Below are 12,022 nucleotides of genomic sequence, written 5' to 3'. Positions count from 1 at the left end.
TAAAATAACTCTAGAACTGACACATCGAGTATAAGTTCAGCAGGGACAAGACTTAAGCAAGTTGGTCAATTCCCTAAGGCCACCCACACCACCCAAAACTTCTTAAAAAGAAAATCATTAATGGCCTTAATTATATGAAGAAATAAAAGCCCTTAAATCTTCTAAAAAAGTAATATTGATGGTATGCAATCCTAACTCTCAGAAATAACTCTAAAACTAACACACCGCGTACAAGTTCAACCAAATTAGTGGCAAGGCTTAAGCAAGTTAGGCAATTTTCCAAGGCTCCCACACCACTCAAAACTATATAAAAAGAAAATTATTAATGGCCTTATATTAAGAAATAAAAGCCCTTAAATCCTCTAAAAATTAATATTGATGGTATGTTATCCCAACTCTCAGAAATAACCCTAAAACTGACACACATTCAAGTTCAGCTAAATCAAGGACAAGACTTAAGCAAGTTAAGCAATTGCCTAAGGCCACCCACACCACCCAAAACTTCTTAAAAAGAAAATTACTAATGGTCTTTTATTAAGAAAGCCCTTAAATCCTCTAAGAAATAATATTGATATTTTAATTATTTAGAAAATAATATTAATTACAAGGTTCCCAGAGAAGAGATTTTCTAAAAAAGATAAAAAAACTTTAAAGAAATAAAAACATTTCTAGTAATACTATTTTTGATTAATTAATATAAAAATAATTAACGTTATAAGTTTATATAAGAGAAAATAATTGTTAGTTTAAATGAAAAAAACTCAATGAAGATCAACAAAAGAACTTACAATTGTCGTTAGTGCATAATTATATAACTAAGAAAATATAATACTTTTTGGTATTTATGTTTAACATAAAAATTTAATATACCGTTAAAAAGATTCTTAAAGGATATAAATACCGTAAAATCTCTTTAAAATAAATAAATAAATAAATTTTAGACTCACCTAAAAAAATTATCTTTTTAATAATTATCTCGCTTTCTTTTAAAAGAATTGCACGACTTTTACAACTCGACGATTGCATTGGCCGTCCTTGTGCCGAGCAGCTAATCCAACAACGCTTAACTTGTAATATCTAGCAAGGTAAAACACCACGATGAAACACATACTGACGCGATAGTTGATATTTTAAGCTAGGAAACTCTATGGAAGTGCGTCGAATTATAAGTCGGTGGTCAAAACAAAAAATTGACATTTTCTGATGAAAAATGAAAGCGACTCCAACCACAAACTGAAAAGTGACAAATTCATTCCAGCAAAACCGGTCAGCAATTTTTTGACACCAAAATATTATCTGCTATATTTTGAGAGAATCTCTTGTATTTTTTTTTATTTTTTTTTTGTGAATTATCTGTTAAAATTAATCTGTAAAATAATCATTATTCTGTCCAGCATCAAAAGATGAAGTTAGGATCATAAGTTTGGAAGGGTTGAATATTTTTGGACTAGAATAAATAGTTCAATTGAAATTTTTTGGGAATGCCATCAACAAAGTAATACAATAAATAATTAAAATAAATAAAAATATAGAAATAAACAAATAAAATTCGAAATTTCATTCTTCCGATAATATTAGAAATTTTAGGTGTAAGCTTTCATATGTTAAAATTAAAAAAAAAACAAAAAAAGAAAATATGCTAAACTTTGAAAACGAGTTATATCTGAATTATAAAAAAGATGGATAATTATATATGAAGGATAAATAAGTTTTGGGTTTTCTGAATAATGTACAACAGTAAATTATTGTATTCAAAGGTTTTAGTTTGTATTTTGTTCTCTTTTCTGTGTTTTTTTAGGTCTAACAAAGTAGGTGATCCATTCTCAACAATTTTTTCACCTTTGTTCTCCATCAGAAACCCACAAATCCTCTGGATTTGGAAGTGCTGCCTGATGTATTTTTTTCGAAGGTTTTTGGATGGGCCGATCAGGTTTGGAGCGATGGTGCTTGTGCAGTGCGCGTTGGTCGTGATGGTCGTGCTCTGTGCAAAGGATGCACGTCCTCGTGATGGATGCCAGTACTCGTGATGGATGCAGCCTGCTGGAGCTGCCTGGTGGTCGTGATGGTCATCTATGGGCGGATGCCGGTGATGCAACCTGCTAGAGCCGCCTGGGTGGCCGTGATGGTTAAAGAATTAAAATGTGGTTGAAATTACTTCTACAACTTGTAGAGTGGCTACCATATATTATTTATATAGAAAATGTTTGTTACCAGAGATTACATAGGATAAGTATGAGATATGCGGTTACACAAGCCTAGATAATATTGTTACGATCACGATCTGTTTGGTGTGTGTTCAATATCCCCCTCAGGCTGAACTGTACTGGAAGAACGTTGAGCTTGCTCCTGAGAAAGCTAAATCGTTGAGAGGACAGTGGTTTTGTAAGGACATCAGCAAGCTGATCCTTGCTGGAGATGAAGCGAACGTCTAAAACCTTGCACTGCACTTGTTCTCGAACAAAATGATAGTCAATTTCGATATGCTTCATACGGGCATGAAACACCGGATTCGTCGTGACATAAGTAGCACCCACATTATCACACCAAAGAATGGGTGGATAAGAGAGAGAGATGCCCATCTCACGAAGGAGAGACTAAACCCAAATTGACTCGGCAGTGGCGTTGGCGACAGCTTTGTATTCAGCCTCAGTACTGGACCTAGCAACTGTAGGTTATTTCTTAGAGCTCCAAGAGATAATATTAGGGCTGAGGAAGACACAGTAGGCACTTGTGGATTTGCGATCATCGGCACATCCAGCCCAGTCAACATCGGAATAGATAGAGAGTTGAGATGTGGACCCACGACGTAGAAGGAGACCATGATCAATTGTATTCTTGAGATATCGCAGGATCCGTTTGGCTACTACCCAATGAGAAATTGAGGGATGATGCATGAATTGACAAACTTTGTTAACAGTAAAGGAAATATCTGGTCTTGTCAGGGAGAGATATTGTAAGGCGCCAACAGTACTCCGATATAAGTGAGGATCTTCAAAAGCAGTGCTGTCAAACTTGGAGAGTGGGGTAGAGGTGGACATGGGCAAGGAGACCGGTTTGGCCTCGGACATCTTGGTTCTCTCCAATAGATTAAAAATATACCTGCGCTGAGATAAAAAGAGGTCATCCGAAACTTTGGTGGCTTCCACTCCAAGAAAATAACTTAGTTCACCAAGATCTTAAGAGAAAAATCTCGATTTAAATCCCGGATGAAAGATTCAACAGAACTTGCATGTGAGCTAGTTATGATAATCACGTCAACAAAAACAAGAACAAATAAACGAACAACACCCTCATGATAAATAAAAAGAGATGAATTCGATTTAGAATTCAAAAAACCAAAAGAGATAAGTTTCTCATAGAGTTGAGAATACCAGGCACGAGGTGCTTGTTTCAGGCCATAGATTGCCTTTTGCAGACGACAAACATGGTCGGAAAGTTGAGAGTGGACATAACCATGTGGTTGAGCCATGTAAACTTCCTCAGATAGGAGGCCGTGGAGGAAGGCATTGTTCATATCAATTTGATGAAGGGGCCAATCATGAGAGATAGCATAAGAGAGAACCATTCTTATGGTAGCGGGTTTAACTGCAGGATTGAAGGTGTCAGAGTAGTCAATACCCAGTTGTTGATGATAGCCCTTGGCAACAAGGCGAGCTTTGCGTAGGTTGAGAGTCCCATCAGAGTTGAATTTGGACCGAAATATCCACTTGTTTCCCACAACATTCATAACTGGATGCCGAGGAACAAGAGACCATGTGCCATTTTTCATGAGTGCCGAGAACTCTTGGTCCATTGCATGGCGCCACTCTTTATATTTTGCAACCTCAGTATAACATGTAGACTCATTCGGAATCTCTACTTTCTCTGTAAACAAGGCCTTAGGGAGAGGATACTTTATGGTCCCATCATAGAATTGTTTCGGTTTAGAGATGCCAACTTGCGAGCACGTGGTCATTGGATGAGCTCGTGGAGCGAGTGAGAGCACCACGTCAAGACTAGGAAGGGGTAGTGACCGAATAGGAGTTGGGGACTTGGTAGTGGATGAGGGAGAGATAGACATGGGTGAGTTGAATTTTGAATGAGTTGGAGAGAAAGAGTCATCTGGTCGTGAGGGTCATGCCGAGTTGTTATGAGATGGAGAATTTGAAAAATGTATGACGTGAAGAGATGGGTTGGTAACCGACAGATTTGAAGATGACGATGCCGAATGATTTGAAGTTGAGTTTGTTGTAGTGTTATCTGGAGAGTGGTTAACAGAATGATTTCCATGGGAATTTGAAATGGTCTTGGAATTATCTAAAGAGAGATGTGTAGGAGGAGATAAGGATGAGGGAGTATTTGAAATTGAATTTGATTTGGAGTTATCTGGACAAGGACGAACGGAATTAGTATCATGTGAATTTGAAATGGCCTTGGATATATTGGAAGAAACACGTGTAGGAGTAGATAATGATGTGGGAAGATTTGAAATTGAATTTAATTTGGAGTTATTTGGATAAAGGCTAACCGAATGATTTGCATGCGAATTTGAAATATTTGTGGAGTTATTTGAATAACCACGTGTAGGAGTGATGGATAGGTTGGTAGGTAGGTGGGTCCATGGTGATAAAGTTGATGAAGTTGAGTTGGCTTGGATTGATTTGAATTTGAAGCATTGGTTGAAAAAGGGAATACACGATCGTCAAATAAAACGTGTCGGGAGATGAAGACACGATTTGATTAAGGAACGAGATACTTGAATCCTCTATGAAATGGACTGTAGCCAAGAAAGACAGAGTTTTGAACGAAAATCCATTTTGTGTCTATTAAATAGACGAAGATAAGGCCAACAAGCGCAACTAAAAGTTCTAAGAAGAGAATAATTAGGAGGACTGTGAAACAATTTTTCAAAAGGAGAGATAGAGTTAATGGACGTGCAAGGAAGATGATTAATGAGATAGATAGCCATTTGTAAAGCAGAGTCCCAATGAGACGAGGGAACATTAGAGTACGAGAAGAGGGAGAGTCCAACCTCAACTATTTAACCATGACGACGTTCAATGGTTCCATTTTGAGGAGAGGTGTAAGGGCAAGAAATACAATGTTGAATACCAATTTGCATGAAATGTTTATGAAGAGGTTGAAATTCACCACCACCAGCCGTTTGAACAGATTTAATTTGACAGTTAAATTGGCATTCAACGTGTTTTTAGAAAGTAAGAAAAATATAGGAGACATCTGATTTATTAACCATGGGAAACATCCATAGAAATTTACTAAAATGATCGACAATGTAAACATAATATTTATAACCATTAAATGATAAATTGGGAGCCGGTCCCCAAACATCGGCAAATAAAAGTTCCAAAGGAGAGGACAACGCTGATGATGACATAGGAAGAGGCAATCGATGACTTTTGCCTTGCTGGCATGTGGAGCATACAGTAGGCTCTTTATTTGACGAGACAGGAAGGTTGAGCTGAGACACAAGACGCTTTACAATGGGGTAGGAGACATGACCTAGACGAGAATGCCACACATCCAAAGGAACACGAACAGAAGATAATGCATGGAGGGAGTCGTTGGAAAAGGGAGAGATGGTGAGCGGATAGAGGCCACCCCTAGTCTTGTCGTGGTGCAGTGTTTTCCATGTGAGCTCGTCCTTCACACAAAAATAATTAGAGTGAAATTCAATGAAAACATTGTTATCACAAGTGAACTGAGAAACCGAAACTAAATTCTTTTTTATATCGAGCACATGAAGCACATTGCTAAGGCGTAAATTTTTAGAGAAAGTTGGGAAAACGGAGGAGCCAACATGAGAAATAGATAAACCTGTACTGTCGCCCACTTGGATTTGATCAGAGCCCAAATATGGTTCGGAGTGGATAGTTAAATTTTGCAGGTCATGAGTGACATGGTTGGTGCAGTCGGTGTCTGTATACCATGCCTGATCCGAGGGGGCAGAGGAGAAGGCAGCAAAAGCTTGCATCTGAGGTGGAGTCCCTTGGTAGTTGTTGTCAAGACGATAATAGCAAGCTGGAGCAAGGTGGCCAAAGCGACCACAAATTTGGCAGGTTGGGCGTGATTGAGACTGGCGGCCATGCCTGCGACCACTCCACGTCCACGGTGTTGCTGATGCTGTGGTGGACGAGAGTTGAAGCCACCACGAGAGGAGCCCCCACGAGTGGCAACATTGGCGGAGCCAACCACCATATCTACAATCGATTGTTGTTGTTGAAGGCGCAACTCATAAGTAAGAAGATGGCCGTAAATCTCATCTATAGGCATGGGATCCACACGAGGATGGAAGTAACAAGAGACTCATAAGAGGAGTCAAGACCTCCCAAGAGGTAGTAGGTGTACTCAAGATCATTCAAAGGTTGTCCAGCAGCAGTAAGAGAGTCCGAGTAGGACTTAATCTTGTGATAGTATTCAAAAATTAAGCTAATGCCTTTCTTAAGAGCAGCCAGTTGAAGTCGAGTGGTCATCACCCGAGCACGGGAGTTGGTAGGGAAAGATTTCTCAAGGGACATCCACAAACCACATGAGAGGTGGTGAGGCCAACCACCATTGCCATAATGTCCTTGGATAGAGAGGAAAGTAAGGAGCTGAGAATGACTTGGTCTTAATCTACCCATTGAGTGTAGGCGGAATTGAGTGCGGGTTCAGAAGTAGTAGAAGGCAAGAACTGCACAGGGCAGGGAATGCTTCCATCAACATAGCCAAAAACTTTTTGGCCACAAAAATAGGGAACCATTTGAGATTTCCAAAGGAGATAGTTGTCTTTGGTAAGGCGAATGGTGAAAACATGATGAAGACTGACAGTTGGTGAAGGAGAGGGTGTGATGGCGATGGTGGTTGACATGGCAATCAGAAGGTCGTGCGATGGTCGGGCTCGTGATGAATGCTGCCTGGTGCGATGGTCTTCGACTGCAAGTGGTCGTGAGGAAGAAGAAAAACAGTAAAGGGAGGGGGTCAAGGGTATAGCAGGAGGGAAAAAGAAGAACAAGAACAAGAACAAGAACAAGAAAAAGAAAGAGAAATAAGAGGGATGGTGGAGCCGAAAGGTCAGTTTGAAGGCCTAGAATGGACGCAGCAGGGGCAAGAGCTAGTCGAGAGGGGCGGGCGTTGTCACGGCTTGTGTCGTGTGGTGGAGCTCATGCGTAGGAGGGTCTTCTGCTCAATGGAGGCTGGTGTTCATAAGAGCTGGGTGCGCGCGCCGTCTGGGTTTATGCTGGTGCTCGTGGTGATCGACGGTAACAGAGAGGGGGCCGAGCTAGGGAGTATTCTGGCCTCCACAATTCACATCCCATACCTATCATACATCTCTCCCTCATTGTTATCTGCTTAAACTCTCACTCTATTGTTACTATTTGTTAGTTGTTTTTATAGTACATACGTACATGTCTAAAAAAATAAAAATGGCAAAAGCACCCGAGGAACAGCACCAGGTAAAGGCCTTTGGATGGGCAGCCACAGATTCTTCTGGCCTTCTCTCGCCTTTCAAATTCTCCAGAAGGTCCTCTCTCGATCTCTCGCTTCCCACATTAATTCCATTCTTAGTTGATCGGTTTTCCCTTCCTTTCTGTTTTCTTCTCTTAGCATTTAAAGTAAATACATTAATGTTTAATAGTTTCAAATTTTGATCAACTAGAAAGGAAAAGGATCCATGCATTGTGATTGTCTCTCATTGGTTGTCGTTATGTATTGTTTTCTCATGCTTCTGAGTTTTCAATTTGTGCTTTAAATGGTATATCTATAGGGCAACCGGAGACAAGGATGTAAGGTTCAAAGTTCTTTATTGTGGGATATGCCACTCTGACCTTCACAAGATCAAAAATGAGTGGGGTAGTTCCAAATACCCACTTGTTCCTGGGTAGGTTTCCATTTCATTTTAAGCAATTGTGTAGCATAAAATAGATCAACAAAAACGTCAATTGATCTTTTGGTACACAAAGTAACTACTGCAGTGATCTATAATAACATTGGCTTCCCAGGGCACGTTTGATGGAATACTTGATACGGTATCTGCTATGCATTCTATTCTGCCCTTAATTGGTCTATTAAAGTCTCATGGAAAGTGTAACATTCGGGCTTTAAACCCAGTGTCCGTTGAAGCCCAGCCCAAAAGAGCCCTAGACGATGCGACGTCGTTTTGGTGAGTCTCTTCTTCCTTTGTCTTTTCTTTTCTCTTCTCTTCCAGTCGATTTTCCCCCTCTCTGTTCACTCCCGATTTCTCCTCTTTGATCTCCCCACGTTCTGCAGTTACTTCCGGTTCCTCATGTGAAGATTTTCCCTTGCCATTTCGATTTTCTTCTCCTTACCCACGTACCGATTCATCCTCACTCCGATCCTCTCCCTCTTACTTATTTTTTTTTGGTTCAGCCTTTCGGGAACTGTTTTCCTTGTTTTCTCTTCGCGTATCTGCAGAAGCTTGCTATGGCTTCCATGTTTTCCTTGGTTGCTACGACGGTGAGTCATCTCCCTCCCTTCTCTGTTTCCCTGTCTCTTCGGTAGCATGACTGATCGTGGGTTTTTGGTTCTGTACAGCCGGCTTGTGGGTCTCTAGAATTCGGGTATTGCTGCTGGCACTCGCACAGACCCTCTCTTTCACTTGGTTTTGCTTTGATTGGTGTTCACACACACACTTACTCTGTTTTGGTTGCCATGCACACACACTCAGCTTTCATCCCTCTTTGCGCAGGCCATTGTCTACTTGTTTTCCTCTAGTGATTCCAGTGAATTTTTTTTTTTTTTTTTGGTTTAATTTACAGTGGGTTGCTTTGATTCGGGGAGGTGCGAAGCTTCTATATTTCTTTTAGGTAAGTCCCTTCCGAAAATCTTAGTAATATTTTGGGTATTACTTGGTTGGGATTTGAAATGTAGATAAGTGTAGTTGATATGGTAGTGATGTGAATTCTAATTACATGGTTGGTGGAGTTTAACAGTGACCAAAGGTAGAATGGTGTTTTGGGGTTGATTGTCTTTGATTCAAATACTTGTTAGTAAGAAGTAAATGTTGGGTTTATGTTTTGTTTAGGTGGTGTCACTACTAGAGTTTCGACTCAAGGTGTCGTTAATACACGGAATTTGGGTAAGCGGGATTCATATACTAGTTTTGCATAAAAGAAATGAAATGAGGATGACTTGAAAATAAGTATGTTTGTTTTGAAAAGAAATTTGAAAACGACCTCAGATATTTATTCTGCATATGCATAAATTCTATATAAAAGAAAATATTTTCTATCGTGACTGGTGTAGACATGAGCCAATTTTGTACTTTTTGTTTATGAAATATGCAAAAGAGCGAATATGAAAATTTAAAGTTTTTGTTATGAGTAAATGAAAATATTTTTATTTTGTTTATTTCGAACATGTGAAATGATCCGAAGCTATCCAACACTTTGTTTTGATATAATGTGTGATTTGGAAACCTTGGCATGAAGTTCTGATTCCGTATATGAATGTGATCTGATTCCATTGATATTTCATTCTGTTTCTGTTAAGGCCCAGCCACGGGTATAATGGTGGTTTATAACCCTATCACAGGGGTGAAACATGGTATATGGCCCAGTCACGAGTACAATGGTGGTTCATAACCCTACCACGGGGTGAAACATGGTATATGGCTCAGCCACAGGTATAATGGTGGTTTATAACCCTACCACGGGGGTTAAACATGGTATTAGTTCCAATGTGATGCTATGAGATGATACCAATATAATGTTTCAGTTTGGATATGCCAATGGATTTTCTTTTTGGGGAATAAGTTTGTCTTTCTAGAAATTTCGCTCTGATGTTTTGCACTAAGTTCTGGTTTATGCATTTTGAAAGTAAAATTAGTTGTTTCTACAATCTGAAAGAAAATGTTTTGGTTTAGTTTATCAATGTTATAAATGCTCATGTTTACATGCTAGTATATGCTATCTGCTTGTTGAGTTGTTGATAACTCACCCCTTACTCTTCATAATATTTTCAGATGACATTGATGGTTCAGCTGGGGATCAGTATTAGAGTCTATGGACAAGATTAGCTGTGAATAGTTTGGGGTATCTCACAATATTAGTACAGTTGTTGGATATTATTTGTTTATTGTTGATTTCAATGGATTTAGTCAGTTAATGGGACTTACGTCAATTGTTATTTTTATTCTAGTTTGTTATTTGAGACATAAAGAAAAATTGATATTTTATTAGGATTGTGATATTGAGGATTTGATATGTGAGTATGTATGGTTTATTAAATTGAAATACTTATGTTGTTTGAAGATTTGGAAGGATATATTCTTGGTCTTGGAAATCTATTGGTATTGTTGGAGTTGATATTCAGGTTATGTGAGTTAACTCTCCGGACTCTTGAGATCGGGACATTACAGAAAGCTTGTTATGTTGGGTGCACCAGAGAAGCCGCTTGAGCTACTGGTCTTTCCTCTGCTTATGGGTAATTTCCTTTTAAGTCAACTGCTAACTTTTCCCTATGTTATAACTTAAAATTCCATCAGATTTTTCATCTATAGCTATAGAGCTAATAAGAATTGTTTTAACAAGAAGGAAAATGGTTGCGGGGAGTGCCACCAGAGGATTGAAGGAAACTCAAGAGATGCTAGATTTTGCTGCAAAACATAGCATCACAGCAGACATTGAGGTTATTCCAATAGACTACCTTAACAAGGCAATGGAGCGTCTTGCTAAGGGTGATGTAAGATACCGATTTGTCATTGACATTGGAAATAGCTTGGCTTCTACCAACCATTGAAGAATATTGGCCTTAACGATCTGCATGTCTTCGTTTTCTTGTATTTGTTCCAATGAGTTTGTTTAAATATTCACTCACACTTTTGCTTCTATCTCTAGCTGCCAAAACGACGTTGTCCTTCTTGCATTAATCATAGTGGGATAAGAAAGCATTTTCCTTTTTCTTTCTTCTAGTTCTTGAACTTCTATTACAGTGTAATAAATCTGGTTGTTCTTACACGAGATTTAAATAGTTATTTCGTTTGTTTTTTACTACGTTGTTTCTGTAATATGGCGTTGCCTCTTGTTTAATATGCCAAGTACCTTAAGTCATAAAACAAGTATAAGTGCCATAATTTATTCGTCCATGATTATGCGAATCCAAATTTGAGACCCCCCAGCACAACAAATTCCAAATCTAATATATTAATTAAGAGTAATGTTTGATAGAGTCACATACAATCTCTTTAAAATATAGTTGAGTCCACTATTAAAAATAAAATTTTGTATGTGCATCTCAGATTTGTCAACTTTTTTAAAAGGGAGTGCACGTGATTTGTGTGGTGCTCCCGGCCCTCACTTGTGGTTTGGCGGCAGCCACAACACCGGGATGTTAGCCACTTGAGTCATGTTGGAAAAAAAAGGGGGATTTAAGAATAGATGACAGTGAGGTGCTTGTTAATCTGTCTTTTAAAAAATATATTGCCTCTCACTCATGAAAATGAGTTCTGCAAAAGAGCATATAGCAATCTTGTCATCAGGATATAACACTATTTATATAGTGTGCAGATTGTAAATTCTGAACACTAATCTTATAACTTCGAAAAGATGTAATAGCAAAACAGTTGTATTGTTTCATTTAAATTTTAAATAAAATGGTTTCTATCATAAAGGGGTACAAATAAAAACTGTCAAGAAATGAAAAAACATGTCATTTCTTTTGAATTTAAAAAATATTATAAAAGATTCGATCAATTGCGATGATGTGTAAATGCGCCTAAAGCATCAATGCGCTGCATGCACGTGCGCACTGGGGGACACTATTATTGTGTGTCTATCCTTATATTCTAATTTTTGTATTGTGGAAACTCATTCGCTTATAAACTACTAAAAGTTTACTTCTTTTTCTAATGTGAGACTAACAAAATATCACATTAGAGGGAAACTTCAAAAGAAGTCAAAGTCAAATTGGAGGAAATTTGAAATAATCCAATAGGTCATACACCCCTCACACAATGTGAATACATGGTGTGCACGCGTGCTCGCATATTGATAAATATGTACGGTTAATTGGCAGTGGAAAAAAA

At 38.6% G+C, this 12,022-nt stretch overlaps 1 pseudogene; it reads left to right on the top strand.

Moving 5' to 3' along the window:
- The first annotated feature begins 7,274 nt into the window (after positions 1-7,274).
- LOC121263660 lies at positions 7,275-10,895 on the top strand (annotated as a pseudogene).
- Positions 10,896-12,022: the final 1,127 nt, after the last annotated feature.

This window comes from Juglans microcarpa x Juglans regia, chromosome 4S, assembly GCF_004785595.1.
Source record: "Juglans microcarpa x Juglans regia isolate MS1-56 chromosome 4S, Jm3101_v1.0, whole genome shotgun sequence".
In the NCBI taxonomy this organism is placed as follows: Eukaryota; Viridiplantae; Streptophyta; class Magnoliopsida; order Fagales; family Juglandaceae; genus Juglans; species Juglans microcarpa x Juglans regia.
The sequence above is the reverse complement of the archived record's forward strand: the minus strand, read 5'-3'. Positions and strand labels throughout refer to the sequence as shown.